Source organism: Lygodium microphyllum, chromosome 16 (genome assembly GCF_053477565.2).
Source record: "Lygodium microphyllum isolate KBCC chromosome 16, Lygodium_microphyllum_v1.1.10, whole genome shotgun sequence".
Classification (NCBI taxonomy): domain Eukaryota; kingdom Viridiplantae; phylum Streptophyta; class Polypodiopsida; order Schizaeales; family Lygodiaceae; genus Lygodium; species Lygodium microphyllum.
In genome coordinates this window covers 103,076,953-103,089,572 of record NC_141150.1, presented here as the reverse complement: position 1 = coordinate 103,089,572, position 12,620 = coordinate 103,076,953, and the positions used below count along the sequence as shown (strand labels likewise).

General features: G+C 40.2%; 1 pseudogene across 1 annotated transcript in view; it reads right to left on the bottom strand.

Moving 5' to 3' along the window:
* Positions 1 to 11,291: 11,291 nt before the first annotated feature.
* The window catches only part of LOC148023178 (uncharacterized), a 32,031-nt pseudogene continuing 30,702 nt past the window's right edge, over positions 11,292 to 12,620 (bottom strand). Inside the window, exon 2 of the transcript XR_015693618.1 lies at positions 11,292 to 11,780. The product of XR_015693618.1 is annotated as an uncharacterized LOC148023178 (transcript). The remainder of the gene's footprint in view (positions 11,781 to 12,620) is intronic.

Below are 12,620 nucleotides of genomic sequence, written 5' to 3'. Positions count from 1 at the left end.
ATCCACCGATTGATTGCAAATTCTCTAGGTCATCAAGGGTAGCTAGGGCTCGATCAAAACTTGACAAAGTAGCCTTTGCTCTCTCCTCTACTGCATCAAAAGGTATAAACTTGTCTATCTATTCAATCTCTCTCTAATAGTAATCATAGGCTAAATTATGTCCTCAACATGTAATGCTTGTGAAGTCCCTTTTGAGTCATTCTCATCCCCTAGGAGATGAAAATAGTAAAGAAATGCAAAGGACGATTGTAAAAGACGGCACCCCTTTGAGTGTATTGGCTAGCTCTTTTTGTCCTTGTGTGAATCGCTATGTAATTTATCAAGCATACTAGCTATCTTTCTCTTTGTGACTTTATTAGTTACAAAGTCATAAGTGTGAATATATGCATGTGCCTCTATGTTCACTATGCCACTTGGAGTTATTCTTGGTATTCCTCCATGTAGACAATCAAAAATTTCTACATGAAAGCAAAACATTCTCGATAGGAAGCAATGAAGAAAACATACACAATAACTCTAGAGCATGTGAATGAGCACAAGCATTGTAGAGAAAGAATTAAAAACTTTTTAGATGGGGTTTCCTCCACATCATCCTCAAATTCTAGCTTTTGAACTTCATCCAAGTTCTTGTTTCTGACAGAGAAAATAAGCAAAAAGTGGAAAAAATCTCCAATCCAAACATACCTCCTAAACAAAATTCTCACCCTAACTAGAAACAAGGGTCACTACCAAGTGATATAGAGGCCCTCGACCCATGGGAAGGGTCTCCCTCACTTTTGGTGGTGACCCATGTGGGGTTCACTACACATGAGGGTTATCACCAAACGATACAAGGGCCCTCTGCCTGGGGGAGGGACCTCCCTAGATTGATGGTGACCCATGCGGGGTTCATCACACATAAGGGGAACCACCAAACAAGAGATGGGAGGGTTTCCTACCCATGAGAGGGGCCTCCCTTACTTGATGGTGAACCTTGCATGGTTCATCATACAGGAGGTTTCCCATTAAGCAATATATGGGCCCTCTGCCCATAGGTAGTGCCTCCCTTTCTTAGTGGTCATCCATGTGGGTTTTACTATACATGAGGGTCACCACCAAGTATACTAGGGCCCTCTGCTTGTGGAAGGGGCCTTTCTCACTTGCTTGGTTGTGAACCGTGGATTAGACCACACTAGGGTCACTGCTAAAGTATAAAAGGGCTTGCCACCCATGGAAAGGGCCTATTTGGCTTTGTGGGGCTAGTTCATCAACCCACACTAGGGTCACCAGAGAGCAATATGATGATTCTCCACCTAGTGAAGGTGCTTCTCACTAGGTGGTGACCCATTGTGGATTTACACCACATGAAGGTCACCACTAAGCCTATCCTAAACTATTGTGAGGGCATCCCGTTGTCTCTTTAAAACAAGATCTAAATATATAAAGTTATTATTCAATTTGGTTATAAGTAGCATGAAGTTAGAAATAGCCCACACTTGATGCATTATTGGATGGTACCTTGTGAGAAGAGGGATAGGCTCCTTGATTTTCCATGTCAAGGGAGCAATGGCAAGAGAGAGTAGGGTTTAAGTAGGAGCTAGAAACAAGAGTAGATGCACCAAAGAGCACAAGAGTCGATGTGATCAAAGGAGATCAAGAGAGTAGGAGTATAGTTGGAGAGGGCATCTTGAAGTTCTAAACCCTAAACCCCTTTTGATCGACCCCTAGGGGTGCAAGGTACACATGTACATACAATCAATGTTCCCTCCATGGAGTTCATTAGTGATTATTCCATTTTAGTTACATTGCTAGTCCCAATGTTCCATTTTGCATCATTTGGAATTAATGAAAGGGACAATTTTTTAGGGTACTCTTCTTCTTCTTCTTCTTTTTGGAATACTTAACATGCAATACTTTTTATTTTGCTCCTCTCCATGTGGTCAATCCATATGCTCTCCTGCTCCCGTCACATCACCATATTGATGGGCCATTGTTGCTCTCAATTGCATCCTCAAAGGCTCTTGGCAAACAATCTCCTTATTCCCCTCTCATGCAGGCCTAATATTTGAAGGTTGCAACAACACCCTTTAGGAGGGGTTTTATCCTTCTTTTTCCTCTTTTTACCTATTTTTCTTTTGAAGATAAACTTTAAATTTTTTCATATATCAATGACATGTCTTTTTGGAGATGATACGTGTCCTTTTTCATTGGCATTACATATACTAATATTAGATTTCTAAACAGTGTGAGACTTGGTCTCTCTGCCCCCCGAAAATCTATCATGCTCATCGTTTACTAGTCAAGGGTGACCTTTCTCTCATTTTGACAGAGATTGTAGACTGGCTCCAAGATTCTGGATGGAGATCTATTACATGAAAGCCTTCTCAAGTCTCGCCTACATGTTGATACCTCGGTGGCTCTAGCCACACTCTTGAACCCCCTTGCATTTGGGTCACAACAACCTCTTTTTCTTGCTCATATCTCAAGCCCTATCACCTACAATGATATCATGTCCCTTGCTTGCATGGAAGCCCTATAATTCTATCAGTCATGTAAAACTCAAGCTCCATAATTATCAACCAATAGTAGAAGGGAGAGACTACAAATATTGTGTAGGATTTACCAAGTTAAACCAACCAAATATCGTATGAATTATAACTTCAAATGGAATGATGTGTCTAATCATCTTGCTCTAGCTTCAAGCTAGCCCCCAATCCAACAAGGTGATGCCCAAGTTGTCATTACTAAGTACTTGATCCCCACACCGTAAACTTTTTAATGCAAAACCACTCGGTACTCTATCCCCACATCCTAAATCCGTTAATGCAAAAGCAATCAGTACCTGCACCCTAAATTGGTTAATGTAAAAGCACTCCTTACTCAATCCCCACACCCTAAACCAATTAACGCAAAATCTCTTCCATTAAAACGATCTCTGCATGCATTTTGCCATTTTCTTACTCTCACATTCACCTAGTCCTCATGCCCTCCATTGAGCCCGCCCTAAAAAGGAGCATATCTCTAACCTTGGTGGGACTACAAGCCTACCTCCACAAAAGAAGCGACTGTATGACCAGAGTGCCAATCTGATTGTAACTTAATTGATAATGTCTTCTTTTGTTTCCAAAAAATCCCCAACCATTGCATGTGCCTTGAGAGTTTTCCCTTGGCAATGGTCCTCCCACTAGGGGTTCGCTCTTGTGGAGGGTCTTTCAAGGTCACCACTAAGTGGTTCTAGATATCATTACCAAGGGCTAGCCTCTATTTCTTGGTGATGGCCCTTGTTCAATATTCTTGTCTTTAGGAACCACCACCCAACGATTTGTGGCAACCCATTACTAAGGGGTAGCCTCTATCACTTGGTGGTGAACCTCATTCGGTGTTGTCTTCTTCAAGAATCACCAACATTCAGTTTGTTGCAACCCATTGCCAAGGGGCAACATCCATCACTTGATGATGACCCTCATTCAATGTTCTTATCTTCAAGGGTGGCCATCAAGCAGTTTGTGGCAACCCATTACCACGTGCATCCTCTATCACTTGATGGTGACTCTCATTCAATGTTCTTGTCTTCTTGGGTCACCAAAAAGCAGTCTATAGACTTGGTAGTGACTCTTGTTTAATATTCTTGTACTTCAAGGTCGCCAGCAAGTGGTTCGTTTCCATGGGGCAACCTCTATCACTTTATGGTGACCCTCATTCAATGTTCTTGTTTTGGAGGGTCACCACCAAGCAATTCGTGGCAACCCATTACAATGGGGTCACCTCTATCACTTGGTGGTGACCTTCATTTAGTGTGCTTGTATTGTCTTTGTTGAGGGTCACCAACAAGCCATAAAGACTACCTATTGCCATAGGGCAACCTCTATTGCTTGTTGGTGGTGACCCTCTTGTAGTGTTCTTTTCTTTGAGGATCACCACCAAGTGGTTTGTAGTTCATAAGTGTAATATAGAAGTCTTTGTTACTTGGTGGTGACTAGAGAATTCCACAGCTTGCACCACTTGCAACTCTAGTATGATAGGATTTTAAATCCTGTGATGATCCCACATCGTCGCATGTGGAAATTTTTTGCCATCCCCAAGGGTCCCAAACAGAGCCCCACCAAACCATGTCCGAGTCCCTTTAGCCCCACACCCAACCCCACCAGACTAAGGTGTTCGCCCTAGATTGACCCTGCCTAGCCACAAATCAAGGCCCATTAGCCATAGACTAAGCCCCAACGTAAGCCAACCCGTGTGTCTTCCTTACTTTCTTTCTCCTCTGTCTCTACTTCAGCTCGCGTCCCAAATACCATCAACCACCACTTTTGGCACAAAACAAGCATACTCTTGATAGAGAGCTCGACAACATCCTTAGCAAGTGTATGGCCAACCTATGCCCAAGTTGTTCTAGCCTTGAGAGGATATCGACAAGTGGTAGAGCTCAATGATGCTCCATTACTATTTCCCTCCAAGAGTAAAGTTTCTATTGTGTGTTGTTTGGATGTTTTAATCCTTGATCTCGCTAGATATGTTGCTTTAATTATCTTTTTTAATCCCCCTTATTTTTTATAGTTGTATAATATATTTGTTGCCATTGAACGTGCAAATTGTGTGATATTCTCTTAACTTGCTAATGTCAAGGAGTCTACAAGAGGATGCCACCTTATGTCCCCAAATTTTGCGATTATTTTCTTACATGAGGATTGATGATGTTCAAATTGCTTTCATTTCCTACTATCAACAGCAGTAAGTGCTTGATCAAGAGCATTGCTTATTTGTATTCACTAGCTATCCTAGTTTTGGTGCTAATGCTTAAAAATTATCCTATTGCTTGATAATTGAATAGGGAACATCGGAGCTTTCTTACAAATGCTATTAGCAAGGGCTACCACAGAAGAACCCAACTATAAGTATCTATGTCTCTCCTTTGAGGTTAGTTTGTGAAGTTATTGTCAAGAGAATTAACTTAGCATATGTCTCTAGAGTTGCATGCAATTGTAACTTGCATGGAGAGCCTTACATTTCATCAAGATGACCTTGTAAGTCCCATGACTACATGAATTGTACGAGTCCCACAAGACCCTTATCAAGGCATCACTACCCTTGTGAAGTAGAACCAAGATTCCCATATCTAACTAAGCCCAACATTTCCTTTATTAAGCATGGTGTTGCAAAGGCACTCCTCCAATCTTGATGTTTAAAAATTCAAAATCACCACTCTTTAGTATATTATATAGCTTTCAAACACCATAGGGAGGAAATGAGGTGGTGTAATGGGATGAGAGAGAGAGAGAGAGAGAGAGAGAGAGAGAGAGAGCACGTGCAAAGTAAGTGCAAAAAGAAAGAAGCCCAGGTAAGGGGGATGTGTAAGTGTAAGAAGAGGCCATACGACAATATGACACTGATATTGCAAATACAGAAGAATGGTTTCAATCGAGGGTAGCTTTGGAGAGTAGGTTGCAAGCTATGGATAGTCGGTCACAAGGGTGGAGAGGAGGGAGTAGAAATTAGAAGCTTTGCATCATGATATAGAAGAGGCAACACATCAATCCTCAACTTTGTAGCCAACGACAACCTTACCACCCATGCAATTATCCCTATACTCGAGCTTTTGACCCCTTCCCTCAAGGAAATTATTGACCCTAGGCTTGAAGACATTTACACTATAAATTTCCAATGACTTATTTATCACTTTGTATACAACACATGAGAAAATGGAAATGCAAAAAAATGTTTTTCATTCATATTGCTAAACTTGTTGATTATAATTTTTTGGTAGCATTTCTCACTTGAGTACAAAAGGCCCCTAAACTGTTTCTTTCTTATGTGGAAAATACTTATGTAATAGCATGTACAAATATAGATATGCATGTCAAACTAATGGCTTTCTAATGCAAATATATAGTATTATTTGTTATTTGTTTACATGCAAAACTATTTTCTTTTCTCATCGAGACCTAGCAGACATCAAGAGAGAGTAATTATAATGTGATGCAAATAAATCCTATGACTATATGAATGTAAAGAAAAATTAGTAATGCAAATAATAATGCACATTTTTATCATCAACACAAAAGCTAAACAAATTAGGAAGTTGGATATCTTCATTGTGTAAGTCCATGAATTATGGTAATATGCACATTAACCCTAGGTTCATGTTGACCAAAAGTTCAATGGCAATCATTAGCACACAATAGAATGTAGTTGCAACTTGGAGGTGATTCCATCTTGTACCTTTGTATCCCACCTTGCATCCACAAACTCTAAAATACTATCCACGTCTAAACACTTCCCTAGGAACATGATTCTTGAGGTCTAGATATCAATAACGGAGAAGAAGTCCACAAAAATAGTTATAGGCATAAAAGTAGATATTTTGCTTTATCTACTTGAAATGTTGGGCTTTAGGCATTTACGTACCTTGTGAAACATTTTGCACCTACAACTCTTGCTTATCCTTAAATCTATCAACAACCACCTTGTGCTCTTGAAATTTGGAATCTATATGCTCGACAAGGTTTCCCATTGCTCATTGGAGGGAGGTGGTATGTAAAAATGGTAGTAAAAGAATATGCTCCTCTCAATCAGTTCCACTTTTTGTCCTCCCCTTGTAAAGCTCACCAATGGAAGTGTGGATAATATCTAGAATATCTACCACACATTTTACTAACTGCCACTCCTTGAGACTTGATGGATACAAGTCTGTTAACATCAAATGGTCTTATCACTAACAAGATGAATAAAAAGCATGAATCTGCATTCATACAAAAAATAAACACAAGTACAATGCAATATCATTGGGCTCAAGGTGAAGCTCCTCATGCATGAAAACATGCTACACATGAAATTCTTTGATTATCTTTTTGGAGCCACCAAGCCTAAAATCTATTACTGTGCCCTTCCAACATAATAAAATAGGGTTGGTTGTCAAGGATCTCTCTGACTTTTTTTGCTAGATGATTATCCAACTTCCCTTTGTTATGGTTGAGGGAACCCACCTATCTTACTCATCAAGTGTACTATAAGTGATCATGGACTTAATGGAAGTACAAGGTCTTCTACACCAAGAAAAGGCCTCCATGCAATAAGAAGATGGAGAGTAAAAAATGTGTGATGATTGAAGAGAAAACAATGAGGAACTCTGAGGGGTGTGGAATGGAGGAAAGAGAGGAGAAAATGAATACTGAAAGATTTCAAACAAAAGGGTTCCATCACCTTTTTTTCCCCCAATATAAAAGAAAGGATTGCAATGTGATGGCAAAACATTACTATTAGAAAATGACAATCACTCCAACCCATCTCAATAAAACTAACAATTAATCCACTTTACTACTAAAAAGTGACAATTATTGGAGCCATTTCAATAAAACTAACAATTTTAAAAATACTACATTTATTTTTCAAAAATTCCCAAATGATTTTTTAAAAGCTCCATAATGGAAGCCTTTTCCACATTGGTGGAGTGCACTCTCTCTCTACATACTAAAAGGCCGAAAAATGACCTCAAACTCTCACTATTGATTTTGGTTTGTTGCCATGTTTAAGGGCAATGCCACTATTGTGTCATCCTAGGTTGATTGGATGGTGATTGAGGGAAGTTTGCTTTTATGAGTGAGTTATTGGTGCCCTTTTGCTAGTGCGATGGTATCTTACATGAATGGACTTTAGCTACATGGGCTATGTTGTATTGATCTATCAACTCCAATTATGGTTTGGTGCCTCCACTCAAGAATCTTCCCAAATTCTTTCAGTTTCCCATGTATGTGTCTACTTGATGTACTAAAATGATATTAGAATTTTCCATATATTATGCAAATGTGAGGAGGATTCATAAAGGTTTTCGAAGACTTTTGAAATTAATTCTTTACTAAAGGATATTAAATACCCAAAGAGGCTTCAATGAGTCTTTGCATTTTTCCTAAAGTAAGAAGATGGTGGGAAAAATATGAAGTTAGTGCTCATGCAATTTTGACCTATGATACTACAAAACATGCATTCTTGGAGCAATATAAGAAGGAGAATCCAATTGTGCTTTGGCATAAAATTGAGGAGCTACATCAAAAGGAAAGCTAGTTGGTAGAGAAATTTGCAAGGTTTTTTAATGATTTGTGATGAAGATGGTGTGATAGTTTGGGAGGGAAAACCACCTTCCATGTTAAAGACAAGTCAAGTTGTGGAAAGCTTGAAGTAGAGTTTGCACATAAAGGTAGTATCAAAATATCCCTAGAGTCGCAAAGAAACAATATTAGTGGGCAAGGCAAAGGAGTTCAAATCATTGAAGCTACAAGAGCTATTGTCTTGCAACAAAGATGTAACATCTTTTTAAATTGGAGAGTAATATGTAGCATCTGGGCTAGAACCACATGTTATTTATGCAAAGCAATATTCACCTTTCCAAACCTATGTTTAAGAGAGAAAAAAGGCTAGCTTTGTCTCTTGGTTGTGGCATCTGTAAAGTGAAAAAGGAAAGGGGTGTTGTACCTACTAAAGACTTGACTATGTACCAAAAGAAGAATAGAGAGCCTTTTGTTGAGGTAGAAGCAGATGTGAAGTTACCAATAGCCCATATGTTGATCAACCCCAACTTCTAGTGGCCCCTAAGCTACATGACAATATTAGGGTGTTGCCCATCTAGTAACTTCCGTAGGCACATGGCCACTTTGGCTCAACGTGGGCATTGGCCACTCACTAGACAACTACAAAGTGGTAGTGGCTTCATGGTCATGTGGTAGCATCTTCCAAGGTTTCTCAGCCACTTGGTCAACAAATTACTCAACAATTGTTCCATGTTGCTTAAATCACTTGGGCAATGGTGGCTAAGCCGACTATGGCCAAGAGTGGTGCCTCTAGGACACCTTTGTAACACCTACAACAACAAGACTAGGTGGCTCACCACAACTACAAACATAGCTAGCAACAACAAGCAACCAATGATGGCCACATGTGAGTGAAAAGGTGATGCAAGAAGGAGTCATCAATGACAATTGAAGGTGGAGTCGTTTACTTACCCAACAATGGCAATACAAGGGCCACAAGGTGGCATGGCCAAGGCTCTCATTGTGGAAATGGGGGTTCAAGAGATTATGAACATGGATGATGGAGGTATGGGGGATTATGGAGTATACTCCACACAAAGAATAGAGGATAATAAGGATTTTTTGTTTTCCCTCTTCTATTTTTCCTTTTCTTTGTTACTAAGAATTCTTCTCAGTAAAGCAAATCTTTTGTTTTTAAAATATTTTAGTCTATGATTCCAACTAGTGAGATTCTAATCACATGGATAAATTTCCCCCCTCAAGTGTTCATCTAATTTTAATCACAGCTTTTTTCCCTTCAAGCTAGAAATCAAATTCTATCTAGTCATGTGCTACTATTCCATGATGCCATGAGTGCGAGTGACACCGTGGTCAAATCATCCATGGTCCTAGAAATGGAACCAAATCGTTGTGTCCTATTGCATTTTTCTATCCTCTTGTAATCTTGGCAGAGAATGGAGAGAAACTTGAGTGCAAATGAGGGAGTGAGGGCCTTGGCAAGTGAAATCCCTTCCCTTTTTTCTTCTTCCATCCATCAAATCTTAGAGGTAAAGGAGAGTGTGTGAGATCATGTAAGAGAGAGTGAGACACAATTATAAGCTTCTGTTAATATCCTCATGTATTCTTCTTTCTTCTCCTCTCTATGTGCACTCGAGAAGGTAATAAGATCATGGTAGGCATGAGGAGCATCACATGGATCATGGAGCAAGTGGCAAGCCTCGAGCCACCACAATGAAGATAGGATCTTGTTCGATATGACTCATATATTGGTTGCATCTATTGTTTCTTATATTGAATGGTAGATCATAGATTGATGTTGAGTATAGCACTTGACATGGTCATGTGAGAGATGGGCACACGACAGTACTGAGTCAAAGCTCTTGAAAATAATAAGAGTTCATCCTAAGTCTTGCATGTTGCATGTGTGAAGCACAAAGTTTCTACACACATGAATATATCGTTCCACAACTTCTCGTCACTTATATAATAAGCTTTTGGGTTTTTTCACACTCTTGGGCATCATATCCTTTTCCTAGTTGCGGACGAGTATTGACATTTTAAAGCTGATACATGATTATGTGACGGGCCACAATACATATAGTGGGTGTCACTTATCATTCACTGTCATGGCAAGTTTGGATGCCATGGACACGTGCTTGTTGCAGTTCGGAGAAAAACTGTTCTAGTTTGGCCTAATGGCCTCACAAAATCCAATGCTTTTGATCTTACGAAAGACCAAGGCAATCGTGTTGTTAATAAGTTTCTCAACAACTTTCTTCCTTCCTTGCCAACTCTTTCACCGTACACTGTGTTTCATATGTGCTCCTGTCCTCCTTTATAATCAGATCACCGATCTGTTCTTGCCCCCTCGGACCTCAACATATCACACAACATTAATACACAAACACACACATAAAGAAGAGATTACTCAGTCTCTCTCTTAGCCAAATCAGGTATGGATAAGAGCAGTAGGAGGATCAATACCTCGTCTCAAGAGGGACCACCCAATGTCATGTGCTACTTAAGTATGGATAAGAGCAGCAAGAGGATTAATACCTCACCTAAGGAGGATCTTTGGACCCAGAATTTATTGCACAGAATATTAAGAGGCTTCCCTCTCGTCAATGAATCCAATCCAGACTTGGGGAAATGCAACTGTCATCTGCTGAATATAGGCCTGTTTCTTATCTCTTTGAACTGAGATATTGAGTTGGAATAGCATTTTAGTTAGTCTGCTGTAATTCTCAGAAGGGCCTGCCAGTGTTTTCCTAGGTCCTATTGATTTTCTGGGGATAATATCCAGCATATTTTGAAGTGATAGCTGTTAAATTAGGAAAAAGTACAGTATAGCAGTTGATATAGGTAGTCCAGTGGTTTAGAGTCCTACTGTAACCCTTTGCCATAAGACCATGCCTGGTCTTCGCATTTTGCCCAGGTGTGTGAAGCTTGCCCTATTGTCTATACATTCAAAGAGATATGTAGGCTTAGAACAGATTCATATCACCTTAAGAGGTCCTTATTTCATGTACCTTGTGTTATTCAGAATTAGTTTGAACCTATATGTCTATAAGAAAAGCTTTGGGTTTTCTTATTTCAAAGATTTGTGATATGCTCTCTCACAATTTTTTAATCTGCTACATCCATAGTTTCATGGACTCAATGAACAGTATTTTGCCTTGGAATCTTGGTAAGTGGCAGACCTGATTTCTAAACTACAATTGTTTAGAGCACATTTAGTTGTTGCAGTCAAGTAAGCCAGGCTTTTAGATTCTTTTTGAACATGTTATTAGTAGACTTTACAAAGATGAGGAATGTTCTTAGAGATATCCATCTTTCGAGTGCATAAATATTGAATTGACAGGCCCTCATCCAGGTTTGCAAAAGAGAGAGGACTTCTAATTCAGGTTTGGTTTCAAGCAGATGGCTAGCAGCTTTTTGATCTGGAATTAATGGTGCAATTCTTGATCTGCTTAGAGAAAAAGGAGGAAGAGCTATGACTTGAATTTGACATCGAAGGTATAGGAGTCTGATGAGAAGTTCCCATTCAATCCTTCTCCCAATCTCATATGGCATCTAAGATTGAATTGATTAGGGCAAAACCACAGCTCTCATACCCAGTAAGGGAACCAAAAGTTCTAGTTGTAGATGTTGGATCTATGCCACTACAATAAGCTAAATTAACTGATCACATATTGAAGGTTGATGTACTTCAAGATTAGTATAACATAACCACCCCAGTAACCTGAACTGATGTGTGCAGAGCGGAAAAGTAATTTTAATTGCCTGCAAATCATCAATCAGAGCTTAGTATGTTTACATCTTATTTTGGCTATGTACAGTGTGTGTTGTCTTCTTTAAATCAGACCTGGTGTACACTAAAGAGCACGTAGTTTTATAGGTTTTAATAGCTGAAGGTACAGAAAATTGAAGAGCACTATTCAGTTAACCATGCCAAAACGATGCTAGTTCTGTCCCACGTTTACAGCAGAGGAAGGGTGAAGAGATACATTCTCGAGTCTGAAATTGTGGGGTTATTTGGAAAAACATGATATTGTGTTTGGTGCTATATTTTGGACATGTATGCCAAATGTGGTGTGAGTTTGCTAATGTTGGAGACGTGCTTGATGGGCTTCTTTTATGCAATTCAGTCTCTTGGAATGTACTGATGGCCAACTCCCCCCGCCTGTGTCCTGCTATTCCCCTGCCATCTGTGCCGCCTCTCCCCCGTCTCCCCCCAGCGAGACCCCCCCCTCCCCAATGACCCCTCCGCCTCTACTCGATGCCATGCCGCCTACTCCCCCGCACGCCCCGCCACCCTTGCCTCACCCATGCCGCCTACTCGCCCCTCACCAGTCGAGCAACTGGAAGATATCTGGCCTCCTCGTTGGGCCCATGACACTCTTCGTGATGTAGGGATTGAGGGGTTCCTTGATGAGTGGCAGCCGCAATATGGCTCACGGCATTCTTAGAGAAACCAGCACATTTCACCAAGCTTGTGTACACTAATTACTATTTAATGACTTGTGCCATGCAGGATAGAGAGCCCACCTCCATGAAGGAGGCTTTACAGCATGATCATTGGTGGAAAGCGCTGGAGCAGAAGCTAGAGCCGATCGAGAGGAA